This window comes from Trichoplusia ni, chromosome 1 (genome assembly GCF_003590095.1).
Source record: "Trichoplusia ni isolate ovarian cell line Hi5 chromosome 1, tn1, whole genome shotgun sequence".
NCBI classification, from domain to species: Eukaryota; Metazoa; Arthropoda; class Insecta; order Lepidoptera; family Noctuidae; genus Trichoplusia; species Trichoplusia ni.
The window spans coordinates 19,564,869-19,583,054 of record NC_039478.1 but is presented as its reverse complement, the minus strand read 5'-3'; positions in this window follow the sequence as shown (position 1 = coordinate 19,583,054).

Genomic DNA, 18,186 nt, shown 5'->3' with positions numbered 1-18,186 from the left:
CGCGAAATCTGCATCCTTGATCTAGGCAAAGCCGCCGCCGCGTGACACACCCATTGTTCCTTCACTTATCATGCCGATATTACAATTAACTTACATCTACATAATGGACCTCTTTTTGGTATGTACCGCGAGTTGATCTAATTTGTCATGTTAACTTATATTTAATTCAATGATGAACAATCGTCCAGTCATCCTTGCTATTCGATGACCACGTCGTGGAAATATAAGATTTCAATTTCATGTCGACGAAGTTACCATTTTAAAATATAGTTTTACTAAACATATAACTATGTGAACGTGAATTTCATGATCATTTTAAACAACATTAAGAAATCCAAGCTTCTAATATTTAGACAATCATTAATCGCAAAGCTCATTTCAACTCGAGTGACGAAACTTACACGTGCTGTTTGTAATAAAAGTTCTTTGTCCTGAACGTAATTGAATTTGAATATGTAAACATGGCGTAATGATAACGGCGCGAGCTAGGAGTTAACAAACATCAGCTGACACGCGTCAGCCGGTAACAGTAAAGCGGACGGTAGCTGTTCAGTGTTAGCTCTAGCGGTCTGCGGCGCTATGTACACACTCCCATAACTAGTAGGAAGCTGCCTGACCTTGATCAGTAGCTAAGTCCTGCTTTAACGGCCAGCAGAATTCGAAGCCTAATTTCAGAGAAAATATATGAATATCTCTAGCGAATGAAAAGCTCTAGTGAGTGAGAGTTCAGTACAAATATATATATTATAGGCTATGGATAAATATGGGTGACGAATAAATTTATAGGTACGACGGACAGACGGACGAACAACGGGCAACCTCAGAAATATGGTTATCCGTTATTACCATTTGGGTATGGAATAATAAAAAAAAAGTATTGCTGGCACAAACTACTAAACAATATTTACACAGATAAATCTTATAATCTGCTCATGGAAAATATGCCTTATTTCATGAAGTCTGGCTACATAACGTCATGCAGAATCATTAGAACTTTAGCGAGCTTCTTGCTTATCTTGAATCCGGGGCAGTCATTGCAAGCAGGTTGCTTCATTTATTCCACCACAAATGACTCGTTACCGCCTACAGAATGCATTCACTACATATTTGAGATAGTTGGAGCGATATAAATTTTGGACAATTTCTCGTTAGCCCTCATTGGTATTCCGCAGACGACAAAGCCAAGAGTTTCCACAAAGCGAGCAGGTTCCCCGAGCTCGTGAGGTTATCGCGGCGCGCCCACCTCTCTGCGGTCACATTTACATGACGGTCTTGCACAGATTTGGGTCGCTCATATACCATGTACGCTCTGACTTGCGACTGTCAACTTAATTTACAATTCCATTGCATGCCCTCTATTATTGTCACGATATCTACGTTTCCCAAGCCGGCAATGGATCCCTATACCGGGTTGTTTACGTGAATTGTTGGGTTCTGCATCAGTATCGTGGTCTCGTCCAAAGCTTAACTCGAGTACCGCTTTGGAGTCCGGAAATTCCATAAATACATGTCTCGATTGTTAAGGCTGCATTGCTGGTTCTGTGGGTGCAGTGTAGTGTTCGGTAGGGGATAGTGCATCGATGGATGGAAGTGAAGTAAAAGGGAGTTTTCGTAAGCGAGTGCAGGTCGTGGGAGCGCGGCCGTGACGCACCGGAAGCTCTACGCATGCCGCTACGCCGCCGCCGCCGCCGCGCCGGCGCACGCGCACCTTTACCTGCGCTCAGAGGATTGCTCTCATGTGGAGTAGGATCTGGATTCTGATGTTATATTTATGTAGGTCCATTGAGGACTCATCCTACATATTGTTTTACTTTATTGTAAGTGTTAAGTTCAATAAAGAATGTGGGTCTTAACCAGATACAATTAATTTAGCCAGTGTTACCTTTACTACAATATTTTTAAAAATAGCCATTATTTTTTTGGAATTCCTATTACCACGTAAGGTATTTAAAATCGATTCAGTTGCTGAATATATTACGACGAATAATATCTTTCAGTTGGTAAAATTATATGTACAGCTAGGTGCTAAAAAAACTGCCGAATATAAGGAGAGTGATCCGTACGCGACACAGAGAATTCTGTACAAAAGTAACGTTATTTCTAACCAAAGGTGTATAAATCGGTTGGGGAGACAACATTTTTGGGAACCCTCCCTTAGATTTATCTATGACGGGCCTGTTGGTCTAGTAGCTAGTGACCCTGACTGCTATACCGGAGGTCGTGTGTTCGATTCCCACCGCGGACAAATGGTTGTGTGATGAGCACGAGCATTTGTTCTGAGTCTGGGTGTAGTTTATCTATATTTTGTGTGTATTTAGTAATATATAAGTATGTTCATCAGTTGTCTAATACTCATAACACAAGCTCTGCTTAGTTTGAGACTAGATGGCGTTGTGTGAAAGTTGTGGAATATTATATTATATCTGTGACCCACCACTTTTAATGTAGGGACAGACAGACCCGTCCGCATACACGACTACTTCTTGGGTATCTGTCTGTATGAAACAACATTTTTTTTTAATTCCAAGTCGTGAATATTGCAATTTAGTTTCCTCTTAAAGGTGAAGTCAATGATATCCTAGATAACCTACTTGCTAAGAATAGAAAGTCAATTAAAGTATGAAGTTTTAAATCGGTCACAGTAGAGAACCTACGTAAAGCAATTTAACAAATAATGATTTAAATGATAAAAGCCATCCAATATCAACAAATAAGAACTTAACGGGAACTGAGTAAGTTATGAATACATTAACACACTTATTATATGACGATATGATGTAACGAAAAACTTGAAAGCTCTCTAATGCTGACATGAGATATGAGTACAAGTTGCGCCTGCGCATCTACCGGCGGGCCCTACGTGACGCAGCGCACGCGCGCCCTGCACCAGACCAGTCTCATTTCTTTTTTTTCTCTAAACCACATTGATATGGGTTCACTGTACCATAGAGATCAGTTGTCGAATAAAAAGCTCAAGAATTTGCTTTTTAAATGTCAACGCGATGCCGTATACGGCTACAGGTATACCTTGTGATTCATTGTACTGTGAGAGGCTAAAAATAGAGCGATGAAACAGTGAATTAACTTTTATAGTTAATCAGTCTGTATTCAAAATATACATATGTGATGTACTAAAGTATTATATTTCCGTTGCGTTGCAAATTTTTCAGACAAGCTTTATGAATTGTGGTTGTGTGACGGATTATGCCACTAATGGCGCCCAACAAATCTTATCTTTTTTGCATCTCGCATTTCCATGATGGTGGGAAATTCATTAACTTTTCCTCTCCTTTTGGGAGAATCCATTTATTGGTTGGGCACTTATTAAAATGGTTCGGTCAGTCTGTCTGGTTGATCAGTGCTAATTAATTACACGTAGACCTTTACGGTTCTGTTAAACCCGTTAGTAAGCATCGAATTGAGTGTTAGTTACGCCCCTCTCGGAAATACCCGCGCTTACAGCTTATAATAGATACCTAATTTAAACTACTGAAATGTCAACAGCGATAATTAACAAATTCGTCGTCAATAACAAACAATCAATTTCTTATATGTTGAGTATGTTGCACAAGCACTGCCGCTGTGTCTCTTTACAAATTACAGTATTTCTTTTTCAAAAAAGCGTCAAAAATTCAGAAACAGTGATTGTTATATGATCGCAAGAAAATATTTTTGTTGGAACTTAATAGCGCTACGTAATTAAGTTACTTACTTAGTATGCGCCACATTTACGCAGACGTTCACTTTGGCCACGCCGTTTCATTGTCAAAGCCCTGTCCGCTACGCCACTTACCGTGATACCGTCGCTGCTTTTTTTATAAAAAACCCACTATCTCTGTTCCTAGAAGTGAAGTTCAGTCCATAAGGCTTTTTAGTCTGTGACGATTGCAAAAAAGGTTTAATTTTACGGATTTACTAATTAGTTAGGTTAGTTAATTGCTAATAATTTAAATTAAATAAGGAAATTTTGATTTATTTTTGTTATTAAATTTAAAAGTTTTATTATCACCCTGAGAACGGCAGATCAGTGTGCAGACAAATCTTGACAATTCTAAGTATTTGACGCACACTTATTAATCTGTGACTAAAGTGATTGTTGCGCTGAGTGTTTCAATTAACATGTTAGCTGGAGTGACCCCCGGGGGTCGCGATCCCTGACTCACCGGGAGCGGTACTCCGTCAGGATCGCGTCCTATTACTTACGCTGGGGTGTCCATGAGTATGCCTTGTTTCTAGTCTAATGTTTGTTTTTTATCTATAGAGTAGATAGGTCTTCGAAATCAAATCACTTTTTCAGGGATTTGTCTTATATGTATGTAGGTACCCCTAAAGACGAGTGAATGTGTGTGAAAGTGAGTAAATTCTGTAGTAATTCGTGAGGACTCAAATATTAAACTTACGAAAAGTTTTAATTCAAACCCAAGTTTTAAGGAAATTACCTTGTAGGTTCGATGACAAGGCATTGTTATAATATAGATATTGGTTTTGGTATTCCATATTTGAGTATCCGTAGCATCTCCTACATTCGCTATCAAAGTCTAGAATGCCGGAATTACGGAAAAGTTACGTGTGTAAAATTATTGCAACGTAAATCTTTTTAAACTGAAATGTGCCAAGATCCCAGAAACTCTAGATAGTCTAGATGACAGCTCGTGATATCGAACACTGTCCCGAGGATATTCATTCCAATGCTACCTCCTTGCTCCTGTTCCAATGTAGCCCGGCGCGTGACGTAGCTGTGACGTCACAGGACGTGATTCAGGCGCTCCAGACTTGAGACTAGCTCAATTATCTCGACCGGCTGGAGACAAGAACTCGTCAGGCGTATGACGCGGTTATGTCATTGAACTAATCTACCATTACACTATGAGAAACTATGCAGGTTTGATCCTAAATATGTATCAAGATTTTATGTGCGCACTGATTACCGGCACTTTGACGGCGAACACATTATTGAAGCTCTACAAATTGTAATGTTCGCTCCTTAGGAGGTGGTAGAGGTGATATTATACTTATTTAAATTAGAATTCATTGTGGCATGTAGCAGTGATGGTGGTCACTCAGGCAACTAGGTATGCAAGCTAACCCTGCGACATGTGATCATATCCTCATAGGGGAAAGCGATCTAAGTAATGTCTCACATGTGAATCACGCCCGCACAGTTATGTGTCCTCTGAGCAATAACATTGTGCAATTGTTAAATACGCTTGATCATAGCTCAAATATAACATGCCACCTCAAAAATTTTAAGGTAGTTCCATTCAAATATTGATTCACGCAGGCATACGAAAACAGACATACCTTATTTGACTTTATTGGTAGTTGCGGGAAGGTAATTATTTTACAGTCTACGTCATTATCTAAGCATTATTCAATTATGAACGAAAAAAAGAACAAAATAATGAAATTAAATTGCGAATCTTTACTGAGAAGGGTATATTGCAGTGACCTTATACAAAATTGTTGGTGCGTTTATCTAAAGCTTATAGGTTCTTGTCCATATTTAATTATTTAGTAAATGGTGTCGTGTATGAGGGCGGAATATTTAGTTAGTTACATCACGCTGTCGTCATCGGCCTGGGATCCCCACTGAATCATCTGAAACCGTTGGAGGGGAAGCATGTATGGAGAGAAAAACATTGAGTGCAGTGCGTCACAAGTTTCCATAAGTAAGGAGGAAACTGGAACTTGTTACTGGACGGAATAGTCCACTGAAAACTTACTGATTATTCATAATTTCTTAATTAAGTAAATAATGATAAGCGGGTTTGTAAATTAAAATTAAAACCCAATAAAAATTTAAATGTAATTAATGGTAATACACTTAAAATGTGTGTTTTAGTCATGCTCATAACTTATAAATTCCTCGCTCCAAGGAAGGAAATTGAAAAATTCTGGGACGAAGTACTTACGTTGTCAGTTTCGACATTCATAATTACAGTCTTTCTGACGAATTGTTTGCCGCTCACACGAAAGAAAGTCATCGTCCCTGGAGGCCACAGGACAACATCCCTAAACCCATCAATCACTGCCGCAGCCAACATTCGAACAACTCGCACTCTTGTAAATGTGCCCTTAAGACTTACATTTTTGAGGATATCCCATTAAAATCGAAACCTTTCTTCGTATCGGAAATGAGCCCCAAAAGTGATGCGTGCAATAGAGATGCGTCAAGCTTCTGGGAAATGCGGCGCACGCGGCGGATATTACAGATTTCAGCACATGGTAAGCATAACAGTGATGCGCTTTTACTTAAATACAATTTATATATTTTAACAGAACGACTTTTATTAACTCAGTTAATCAAGACCCATTTAATTAAAGTATCCTAGACATTTTTGCCGAACGTAATAAAACGTTTAAAATTTACAGTTCATCTATTTGTTTACATATGAAATCATTTAAGTCGATCCATGTTATGCCATTGTCTATAAGGGCGGTTCCCTCAAAGTTATCTGACAGACGGCAATTAAGTGTCCCTGAAAATCTTCCCCGAAGGTTCGCAGACCGCCGTGAGGGTCGGCGGCAGAAGTCGGCGGGATACCAGGAATCACCCGCGGCGAGGCGGAACGTTTTACGAAATAATGTTAGGAATATTAGGGGCGGATCAATTATAAGCTTAGGATGATGAAATCTTTCGTATCAGTTAACTAAGCTGATCATTGCATACTCTAGCAGACCAGAATAATGAGAGTTCTCTCCGCATTCACATGATGTCTTTAAGACCCAGAGTTTCAGCGTTCGAGGCCTTTTATTATCCCGAGAATTTGATATTGTAACCTTTCCCAAAAAATAAGGAGCTTTCACGTTTAAAGCTAATAACACTGCATTCTAACTACATTATTTTTGTTGTTGAAGTATAGTCGTGCTTGTAACCATTAACTTGTAGCCATTTAAATGAAGAAGCGATTGTATTCCTTATTAAACATAAAATTGCCCAGTGGGGCGAATCTGGGGCAGACCAGACAATAAAAATATAAACAGAAAATAAACAAGTCATTGTTAGGCACTTAGTTACCGAGTGGTAAGCATCGCGTGGACACGGCCTATTAGTCGTGGGCAGGTCGCGGATTCCCCAGAACAATGTGGCATTCAATCAATTACCTCCAGGCTTGGACAGAATACGATTTCTGACAATAACCCGCTCGTTTACCGGAAAATTGTCGGAAAGTACGCGACTTGTTATAGAGCTGGCTGGGAGGGCTCACTGCACCGCGAACTCTGAAACCACTCAACTGGAATACCGTTTAATGGTACCTACATTTCAATTTACTCGTACTAAAGACATACAAACCACCAGCCAGGTAAACAAAGACACTCATTTTCTTACGTGCAACAAATCAATAATAGCGCTCTGCATATAATCCAATTACTCTCAGAAAACGATGTAGGTATTTTATTGTTATAAACTGTCCGACGTTATTTAATATTACAAATGTAGAGAGACTAGGGCTTATAAAAAACTCTTATTAACGCGAATTATTGGTATTACTAACTTATGACTACACCTAATACTGGTATTGAAAGTTGCCTACATGTGGGTAATATTCAGTACAAATTATTCGTCATCCATTGAACAGATAACTTACTTACTTCGTCGATTCGATCAAGTTCAAAGAGCGTAGTGTAAAAAAAGCGGCACGGCCTTACTTTGTATGATAAATAATTTTATTTTGCTGTCTCCAACTGCAATGGAGAGGAGTGGGATACATAGTTGTACAATTTTCAAAATACCAACGTGGGAAATTTTAAGAGAACCCATGCCTTTGCTTACATAAAATGACAATAAGGGAAATCCTAATATTTTCGTTTAACGAGCGTCAGTGATATTTTACCGCCAGCATAATATGTTACATCAGGAAGGACTGTACGAGCAGATTCCACACGTTTTCCTTGTTAATAGTCTTGATATACTTAAGTTATCCTTTAACGTGTAAATAATAGTAACTGTGTGACTGCCGTTACGTTAAAGTAGTTGTCAACATTACGGTAATGTTGCGTAACGTGGGCAAGGTGCGCGGGCGCAGGCCTTCGAGCGACACGTCACGCGGCCTTGCCCTTGCGACGGCAGCGCGGCGCCCGTGGAGGCGCGCCCGCGGCTCGTGCCGCACTCGCTGGTAATACCGGCGCGCGCCGGGAAAACTAATAACGGTGTTAACGCACTTCACCTACATCACGCTGCAAAATATTAAAGTTGAAACTTTAAACTTCTCCTGACAAATGTGTAGAAAACCTTATTAGCACAGTCATAAATTAAGCTGTTTTGTTTCTTTTCAAATCATCGAGTATTAATTGATGTTTCATGTTTAAAATACCGTTATTTTGTCATTTGCATTTTGCATTATCACCTAAAGACTTGATAAGGTTTACGCAATTCCTTTTATATTGGTATTGCCGACACATTGACAACAATCTTATTTAAATAGTTTTTGTGGCGCACGAACCACTTACAATTTTTATATTATATGTATGTATTTTGACTACAAAATAGCGATAATAAGCATCTCCATACCAACTGATGCAGGAAGAAGCATATGTAGCAGAGGGAGGCTGTAGTACGCATCACTCGCATCAGAGTCATCATCTACGAATAGACAAATTCATAAATCCTGCGAAAATCGACGTCAATTAGTTCTGTGAACATGAGGACAACTGATTCATCAGACACCTGGTACATGACACTGGTTGGGAAGCCCGCGGGCCGCGATCTGAAACACTTGTACGTCACACTTGAGATGTGACACCGACGTTGACCAAACTAGGAAGCGTGACTTGAGTTACAAGTACTCGGACTGTCGGAGCTTGATAACAATGGATGTGTTTGTGGTCCAGATCGACATGTGATGACATCACAGTCGAGGGCCAGGTGATGAACCGTTTACCTCGGCTCGCGGTGCGGGCGCGGCTGGCGTCACTGCACTTGCAGCGGTGTTACGCAACTAATTATGCATATTGTATTGCTTATTGTGCAGGTCGCGCATACGCTTAGCGCACACTGTTAGACATGCTATGCTATATAATATGTGATGGTACTTTTCTGTACCGTTATGTTTTGAGTAGTTTTATCGTTTTATGCTGATTTCTTTAAAACACACTTAAAACAAGTTACCTAAGCTTTATAAAAGATAAATAATTTAATCCAACTAATAACATTATAAACATGTATTTGTAGCTGATACGTGCGTAATATCTTCGTGTATGTAACAAAAAACCATGATACAAGTAGTGAATACATTTACCGCTTCGCTTTCCTCGAGGCACAGGAATCTGTGTGGGAGCGAGCCCGCTCACGTAACGCGGTAATTGAGGACTACGTCATAATGTAATCCCCATTAGGTAGAGTCAAGTGTGAAGTACACACGTGGGTCGATCACGACCACACATTACTCATTACTCTGTTGAATGGAATAATTCATTCATATTTTGCGTGAGATTGTCCGGTCAATGAATGTTTTGTCACTACATACGTCAGACCTGTAGTCTTCTTACTCAGATTGTGATGACTTGTTTGCATCTTTTTGTTAGAGTACAAACATTTGAATATACCCGAAAGATAAAACTAAATAAAATACTTAATTTATTAAATTTCGATCTGCTGAAGATGTTTGCATCACATCCCAATTTTTTTTCAGGTTAGATTTCGTAAGGAAGGCTATTTGCTTACTTCTTTGTACATTCATTATCCAACTCCATTTAAATATTTTCTTTAGAAACTGCACTTTTTTAATTATTTGATAACTATAAGCACATAATGACGTATTTTGTCGCTATCTCCAGTGAATATCAACACCATCAACAGTTGTAAATGTGTAGAAAAACCCTTGAATATATTATAATACGTACAATATTTAGAATTACCTAATGATATTCATGTTTTTATAAAATGAAAGGCATTGTAATAAACCTTATTAGGATAGTCAGGTAGTATTGTCCAACAAATTATTTTGTTCCCCATTCATCATATTACGCAAATGCTGTCAGTATGACTATTTCATTGTTTACGCACATTCCTGTTTGTAAACCGCAAAACTTATGCTTTCCTTGTTATTGTTTTGCCGTGGGAAGAAACGTGTGCCGTCACCCAAATAAAGTAACCAAAATGATATGAAACATTAAAGAGTACATTATTTAACATTTTCTTTTCTCGTTTTAACAAGCAAGAAATGGATTCAAAGGAAAATATACGAAAACCACAAACCAAGGACAAAAATAAGGAAGCTCAGGAATTATAGTTTCGAATGTTAATTGCTATTTATTGATACTTTTAAGTTTATAAATAAATAGTAACTAATCAAGTAATATCAGAAACTTAAAATAAATATTAGTTTTAGCATATCTTGTTGTCAGCGTCGTACTCAACAGCAGGCTGATTGCGGCGCGTGCGCAGGTTGCGTGTGGAAATCCGAAGGAAAGCGCGTTCATGACAGGGGAATCCGGCGCGTGCGCACCGCGCAGGGAAACCCTCGCCCAACGGATTTACCGACCTGTTGACCCTTCAGGCAGATCGCGACAGAGCTGCTGGTAAACATGACTCGCGGAAGTGGCTTCCGCTACAGCTGTGTAGCTTTGCAGACAAGTAATATTTTAATTATGAATAAACTGTCTTTTATAATAAATCCAATATTGTTTATGAGCAGTTACAAGTGTTGACAACTGGATGAGGCGGATGTCGTTGTATTCACGTACGTATGTAGTGGAGTATGTAAGGTCTAGATGCATTAACTAGTGGAGGTACTATTAGATTCCTATCATCACTGCTAGGGAAATGAAGACTGGCTACTTTCTCAATTTCTGGAGTTCGGTTTCCTAAAAATGTTTCCTTTATCATACTATTTGGTGGCTAACACTTTCAACTATTTAAGTCTGGCCTTGTTTAGTCAACACACCCATGACCTACATCAAACATGGAACTGTGAATCCGTAGTCGCGTGTCAATCAGTCTAGCTTCTGCGAACCTGACTCGGGCAGTCCCCGGCGAGCTGAGTAACAAGCGAGCATGCGACTGCAGCGGTGAGTAACTAATTAAAACATCTAATTGACGAGATAACGAGAATGCGATGCGATCTGCACGCGTGACTCAGGAACTGCACTCATCAGCCGGTGTTGTGGTACCTACCACTGGCGCCATCTGTATTGCGGCTGGCGTAAAGAGAAAGCAAATGTTTTCTTTATTTTGATGACTTTTATTTACCAATTTGAAAGTATTGTATTAATAAATAACACGTAAATAAAAAATCGCATATTCTTTCAAAGAGATATGAATATATTATACAATTAATGCGATGAAATTTAAGCAAATGTGTGAAATAAAAGTAAACATTAAGAATGAACTGCGATAGAATCGGCTTAAAAAGTTTTATTGCAATAATATTTAAAGTCATCGGGACAAAGTCGTAAATCGTGATGCGGGCTTAAATTATAATAAGGTAAGAAACCGTAACAGCTTTTAATGTGATCTGTTAATCCTCGGAATGGTTGAAGTGGTTCTGGCGCTCTGGCTAGCACGTGACTGGCCTGCAGTTACGTGCTAGAAAAAGTGGCTGCTTAATGAGTGATTCCGTATGCAGTGGCTGTAGTCAAAGAAAACTCAGGCTTGTAGAACCAATGTTTTAATGGTATATTATTTCATACTTTGGAGACTTTCACACATAAACAACACAGAGAAACATCACAAATGCAAATATTAAAACCCGAAACAATCCGCAAGTGAGCAGTGGAGCATTTCAATAGGTAATGATGATATATTTAAATTACAATAGGACATCTGTTCAATTACCTAACAATATGTATATCATACCTATACATATATGTTCCTACACTTATATCCGAAGGTTACGAGCAGAGTTATAATCTCTGCTAGCGGTATCGGACGCCGAGTTTGTTTACGAGAATGTTAATTAAAGTAATTAGGATGTGTCAAAACACGCGAGGTGAAACCGATCGCGATGGACCGAAATATAATCGAAACTTCAAATCATCCGTCGATATTATAATTTCATATTTGGAAACCGCAAATTAATCGCGAGCTAGTCGTGGTGGCCCCGATAGTGTCCGGCGGCACGTGTAGAGAGGTGCACGTGGCGCGCCCTCCGCACGCCGCCAGCACGCAGCACGGCGCGACGCAGCACCGCGCGGCAGGCCAGGGAGCTTAGGCTCGTTGACCCCTGGGAGAACCCCATAATTTGACATTGCAAATCAATTACATACTTCGGTTCCTAAGATCACCAATACAGAAGCGTGATTATGGTTGTGGCATCGCTCAGAAGGATTTGTTATAGCCGCGCTTAGCAACAGTGATTAACTTATTTATGGTAACGAGTTTAGTAGCAATATTCTCCTCGGTGTTAGTAAGCATTAATATATCTTTGTGTGCGTTCATCTAGTATTCAAACACCTGATTGACCCTTGAACGTGCCTGGCAGTACCTGCTTAAAAAGTTCATCCGTAACGAGATTTATTTGAGAAACATATTAGTCACTTTGTACAACTAGAGAAAAACTTTTTATAAATAGATTAAGTTTCAGGATGATCATCTGTTAAACAAGAAATGGATACCGAGCTATTGATACGACATACAGTCAAATCAGAATGAGAACACAAAAACTTTATTGTTGTGCACTTTCTTAGAAGCTGAGTGGAGGTGACGGTACGTCCGACATGTAGGAGAGCAGCTCTCGTGCACACTATAACAACATACCAGTAGTGTTAGCTGTCTAACACATTTGTGACAAAGTCAATATTATGTGACTACTATTTAAAGATCAAAATGCGTATAATGACTTAAATTATCGCGTACATCCCTATGTTAATAGTAGTCCACTGTACCGTTCAGTAATGAGCTTATAATAGGCTATTCAAATTAAATTAAAGCGTCTCATACAATACGTTAACTGATCTCTTTGCTCTATTCCTAGAAGAGTGGATATTCAATCGTAAGAGGTTCGAGGCGAGGTACGTATGATGGCGGGTGTCTGGGGCTGTACCGTAGCTGATGGTATCGGGCGCCTCCCGGGGAGCGCCGCCCGGCCCTGCCAGCGGCACGTGTAACACCGTGACCCCAGCGCAGACCTCAAATGAGATTCTATGCATACTCACAACTAGGGCGAACAATTAATACAGTTACAGCTCATGGATATTAAATATGCGTTCTTTACTCAAACAATACACAATAAGTGTGTGCAGAGTGCTTCCCAGAATAAATACTGTTTCATTAATCCTGAGCTAAACTTTAAGTTAGCTAATTAGATGGGTAGCTTTTAGCTAGATAGTTTTTGTAAAGTCAAGATCAAATAATAGTGCGTTCGAAATCTAAATAAATTCAGGTATTAGCTGGAAGAATCAAACCAAAGAAGTATTTTATGAACGGCAAAAAATGTATCTATACAGAAGCCTGTAAGTGCTCTAGCTGTGAAGAAGAATTGGCTTCTCATCATTATTAGTCGGATAAGTAAGATTGTTAGAAAGTACTTCCCCGATACCATCGTGTACAACGCACCACAGCTCCAGGTCGAGTTAACTTTGGAAACCAATTTAAAGCGTTAAAACAAGTTGGGAAGTCTTCTTAATAATCAAATAAGTTTAATTGTCCAATTAGTAAAAGGCGTCTCAAACGTGAACTGAACAATTTATAAAGTATGTTACAAGTTAGGTACATATTTTACAAATTGTTTTTAAAGATTCCATGTTAAGCAAATTTCATTGGCCTAGCCTTTTCCCAACTATGTTGGGGTCGTTTACCAGTCCAACCGGTTTCAGCTAAGTACCAGTGTTTTACAAGGAGCGACTGCCTATCTGATCTCCTCAACCCAGTTACCTGGGCAACACGATACCCCTTGGTTAGACTGGCTGTCAGACTTTTTTCAGCTTCTGACTATCTGTAACGACTGTCAAAGATGTAGGAATAACAGCCGGGACCCACAATTTAACGTGCCTTCCGAAACACGGAGGAACTCATTATGACAAAGATGGTCACCCATCCACGGACCAACCGCGTCAAGCATAGCTTAACCTGTGATCGAATCACTTATGCGGTTATAGCTTAGCCAAAAAAGTTTAATTGTCCAATAAGTAAAATGCGTATCAAACGTGAACTGAACAATTTGTAAAGTATGTTACAAGTTAGGTACATATTTTACAAATTGTTTTTGAAGATTCCATGTTGAGCATAATTATGTTCTAGCATAATATGACGCCACTAATAAGAAATCTACACGCATTAAATCTAGTCGCCGAAACATAGATCTTTTTACATGTAACCGAAGAGAATTTAATATAATAACTTTAAAGATAATATGTAAAGACTGTTAAGTTTGTTCTAAGTTGGTCTATGAATAGAGGTGTATCTACACTATCGTATTAGGATATAATTTCTGTAATGATCGTTGTAAGTATTTAAATAAATAAAAAATCATGCCATTAGTCTACTGCTCGTTTCAGGTTGTTCAATCATAATAATATATCAAGACTGTTATACACATATTTCCCTTAAAATAACGAATGAAAAACCAGTATCATTTACTTGGTTTCCTAAAAAAAAACCAATATGACTTGGGTGAATTTGCGGGGATGAAGGTTCCATTTTTTATTCCGAAAACGCAGTTGTAGCGGGCTTACCTTCGTAGATCACCGGAGCGGTGCCGCACCCAAAAAGGACCTAATACAAATAAATCATTTACTTTTTAGACGTGTCTAGAAAACAAATATTTCCTAGCATTTGTTTTGGTTCAATCCTTGATAAACACGTAGCTGACAGACAAGCACCTATCACCCTGGAGCCTCCCTTGCCGACAGCAGGCTCACCTGCGGCCGCCGTCAGCCCGAGCTGGGTTACACGTGTCGCGCGAGCTAATCTGTGTCAAAACATTTCTTACTCATCGATAATCCGGTCACTCTGAGGTCGGATCTGAATAGATTGTATCATAGTCGATAATGTCCGTCAATCGATGGCTCGCAGTTTTTTATAAACCTGAAACTAATAAATAGGTAATTTTAAACACCGTTACATACAGACAACGCGGTGCCTTTTTTTCAACCTTTACATAATCGTAAAAAACTTAGTGATCGATACCGCCGGGCGAGACGCAATTTTTTATTCATAGGTTGACGAACACCGTAACATTTAGGATAATCAGTCACAGTTATTTTTTTCTGTACTTTACATTCAATTTTAAGATAGGATGCTTATAATTTGGATTATTCTAGGCCCGATATATTTTTTTCAACACAAAGCCAACCTGAGTCCACGCACCGTGACATGTTCTGATAACTGGGAGCCGCTTCCTGGTTGACGTCGGCGCGGCGCGGTCTTGGCGCCCGCATGGGAACACTATAATATTTGTGTAATCTCCTCGGGAGTCGGGAGCTTGGATCTTCGACATGTGATCTACATCCGGATCAGCAAGGACGACCGCGCTGCAGGCTATGATGTAAAGCCTTAACTTGTTTATTTATTTATTATTTATGTCACAGCTACGTTTGCAAAGCAGTTCGTTTGTAGCTTACCCGAGTTGTGCGCTTGAGCAAAGGTCGCTGTCTTTTGTTTCGTTGGCGCCTAGCAACAAGACTCGTTTAACAGCCAGTTTAATTAGCAGCGTTTTTTAGAGCGTACGTAGAGTTAAATGAATGTAACCAAGTATGTAGTTCAAGTAAAACTTTTCATAAATATATCATTTCATCTTTGGAATCGTTCACGAGTTTGCTTTTTAGAATTTTTCACGTATCTAATTGATAATGTTTTGTATATTTTTTCATCCATAAAACAAAAAAATAATATGTGATGAAACTTTTGTTTTGATCTAATAAAATTATGCCCACCTTCAGACGCTTTTGTCCTTATTATAAGCAGTGGACTTCCGCTGTTCTGGTTCTTTTTAGGTGTTGCCCAGGGTATTGTCCATTTTGGCGGATTGTCGGAGACTATCGGTAACATAATGTGGATCATATGTTCGGTCATAAACCATCTGACATCAGTGGCAACGGATAGGAACCACGTGGCGACGTGGCGGTGTCAAGTAAGTCTGACGGGGACATGGACAACCATAACTTGTGCTGAACATTATTTACTTGTTTATTGTTGCTTACGTCTCAAACTGTTTCCTAACTGCTCAAGGGAACGCGTCAATCTTGTCATATAATTAGTAACAGAAGTTCATAACATGCCATTAATTACTGACGGGCCTAACGCGCGTTCATTGTTCCAACGGATAAGTTGCAAGACTTTAAAGAAGTCTTGATGCCATAGGGGTTTGTGATATTTGGATATCCCAAAATATTTAGCGACAAAAATTAAGAATTCCAATCAACAGTAATATCTGAACAATGTAAACAACATGCATACCTCCACAGCATCAGCGAGCCGGCCTCGTCCGTCAGGTGATGTTCACAATTATAAAACATCTCAGAGATGACAAAAAACAACAGTTTCGTGTCGTTAAAATGTAAATTTAATTGTTACATCCAGTTTGCGGTTTAAGCCATAATTTTGCTAACCATACGGTTTAGAATTACCGTTCTAATTATTGGTTTTAGAGTTAAAACGGCTCGGCGCGGCTCACGACCAATGTTGTGGTCATTATGGCAGACAAACGAATTATGGAGGTTGTGGAGAATCGAGACCGATGCCCCTGATGTGTGTGAGCTCACCATCATTGAACATTTTGCCAGCAGACACACGTGGAAATAAACGTTCTCACTGTGGGCGTCATATTTGTACAACAGAAATGGGTGTGACCTTATAGGATGAAATATTCAAACTTCTGGCAAACAAGAAATGGGTCGATCATCCGTGAGTCAACTTAGTGTTTGTACCTAAACATTATCTTTATTGACATTGCAAGTAATACGTCAGTCCAGTATAACCTGCCACTCTGGTACCTACTTAATGACTCAAAGTCAGCTCAAAGTGCCGTTATAGGGCTTTGGGGTTTTCCGATCGGACTTTCCAGATTGCTTTGACTTTCGCTGAAGGCCAGTGGCCCGCGAATGCAGAACTAGAATTGTGTACCTAGGAGTGCAATGTCGCGGCGGGTACCATGTTAAGGGGAAAAATCCTATCCTACTAATAAGTAATAAGTATGCATATAGGTATGTATGTTGTTGCATGATAGTTACTAAATCTAAATCAATGTTTAAAAATCGTATCGTATTTAGTATTTACTATAGGTACTACACAATTAAGAAGATGTAAGTTAAGTCTATAAAAACTCGACGTGTGGAATTAGTTAGCGATGTGTTAATGCTACTGGGTGCCAAGTTCTACTGTCAATATAAACGTAGCCTTGCAACAATTCTTCAAGTTGCAAGTTCTATGAATTTATATAAACAATGAAATTTAATTTCAATCATAATATTTTTATTTTTATTATGTACGTATTTAATGCCTACTTTACCTCATAAGCCACTGTGAAAAACTTAACTTGCAATTTCGGAATCGATATTAAATATGATTAAGGAAAGTACGAAAAAGAAGAATTAAAGAAATAAAAGCAAACCTCGAAAAATAACCTTCACACGAGGTAAGATTAAGAATTTTGATGTTTTAGTGTCAACTTGAGAGCTTGTTCCGCATGCACTAGATAATACCTAGGTTGGGAGCTGACCAGCTGCTCATTGACAGAGCGAATGCCATGGACCACAGAACAGGCTGAAACCGTCGTAAACACCAAAAAATACTAAAAATTTATTGGGCAGGTAGCTTGTGAAAAAATATAGAATACGTAATATTTTTTTAATTATTATTTAAAGAATTACGAATTTGCAGTTTGATGCGTTTTGCATCAAAGATGGTGAGAGGTAAAAACGTCACTTGTTAAAAAGTATACTGGTATGTGACGTCAAACGAGATTCCAACTTTCTGTACCATTTTCATTTTTGTTTACGCAATAAAACAAAATAAAAAAATCTAGGAATGTTTTTAGAATTCTATCTGAAAGACTTATTAGATTGTTTTTCAAATACTTCCTTATTATAAAATGCCTGGCAACAAAGCGCCTCCTTGTTTTGAGGCGATAAAACAGTTACATTTAGATCCAGATACCATCTTCTTTCAGCTAATTTCATCGAACGTAGCAAGGAAACCGGCCATCAAGATGTCGGAACCGACAACTGTCTTTGGCAAAGACTTCAGAAGACCAATATAAGATATTCTTGACATCGTAAATAAACCTTATCAGTACTCAGATGAGGATC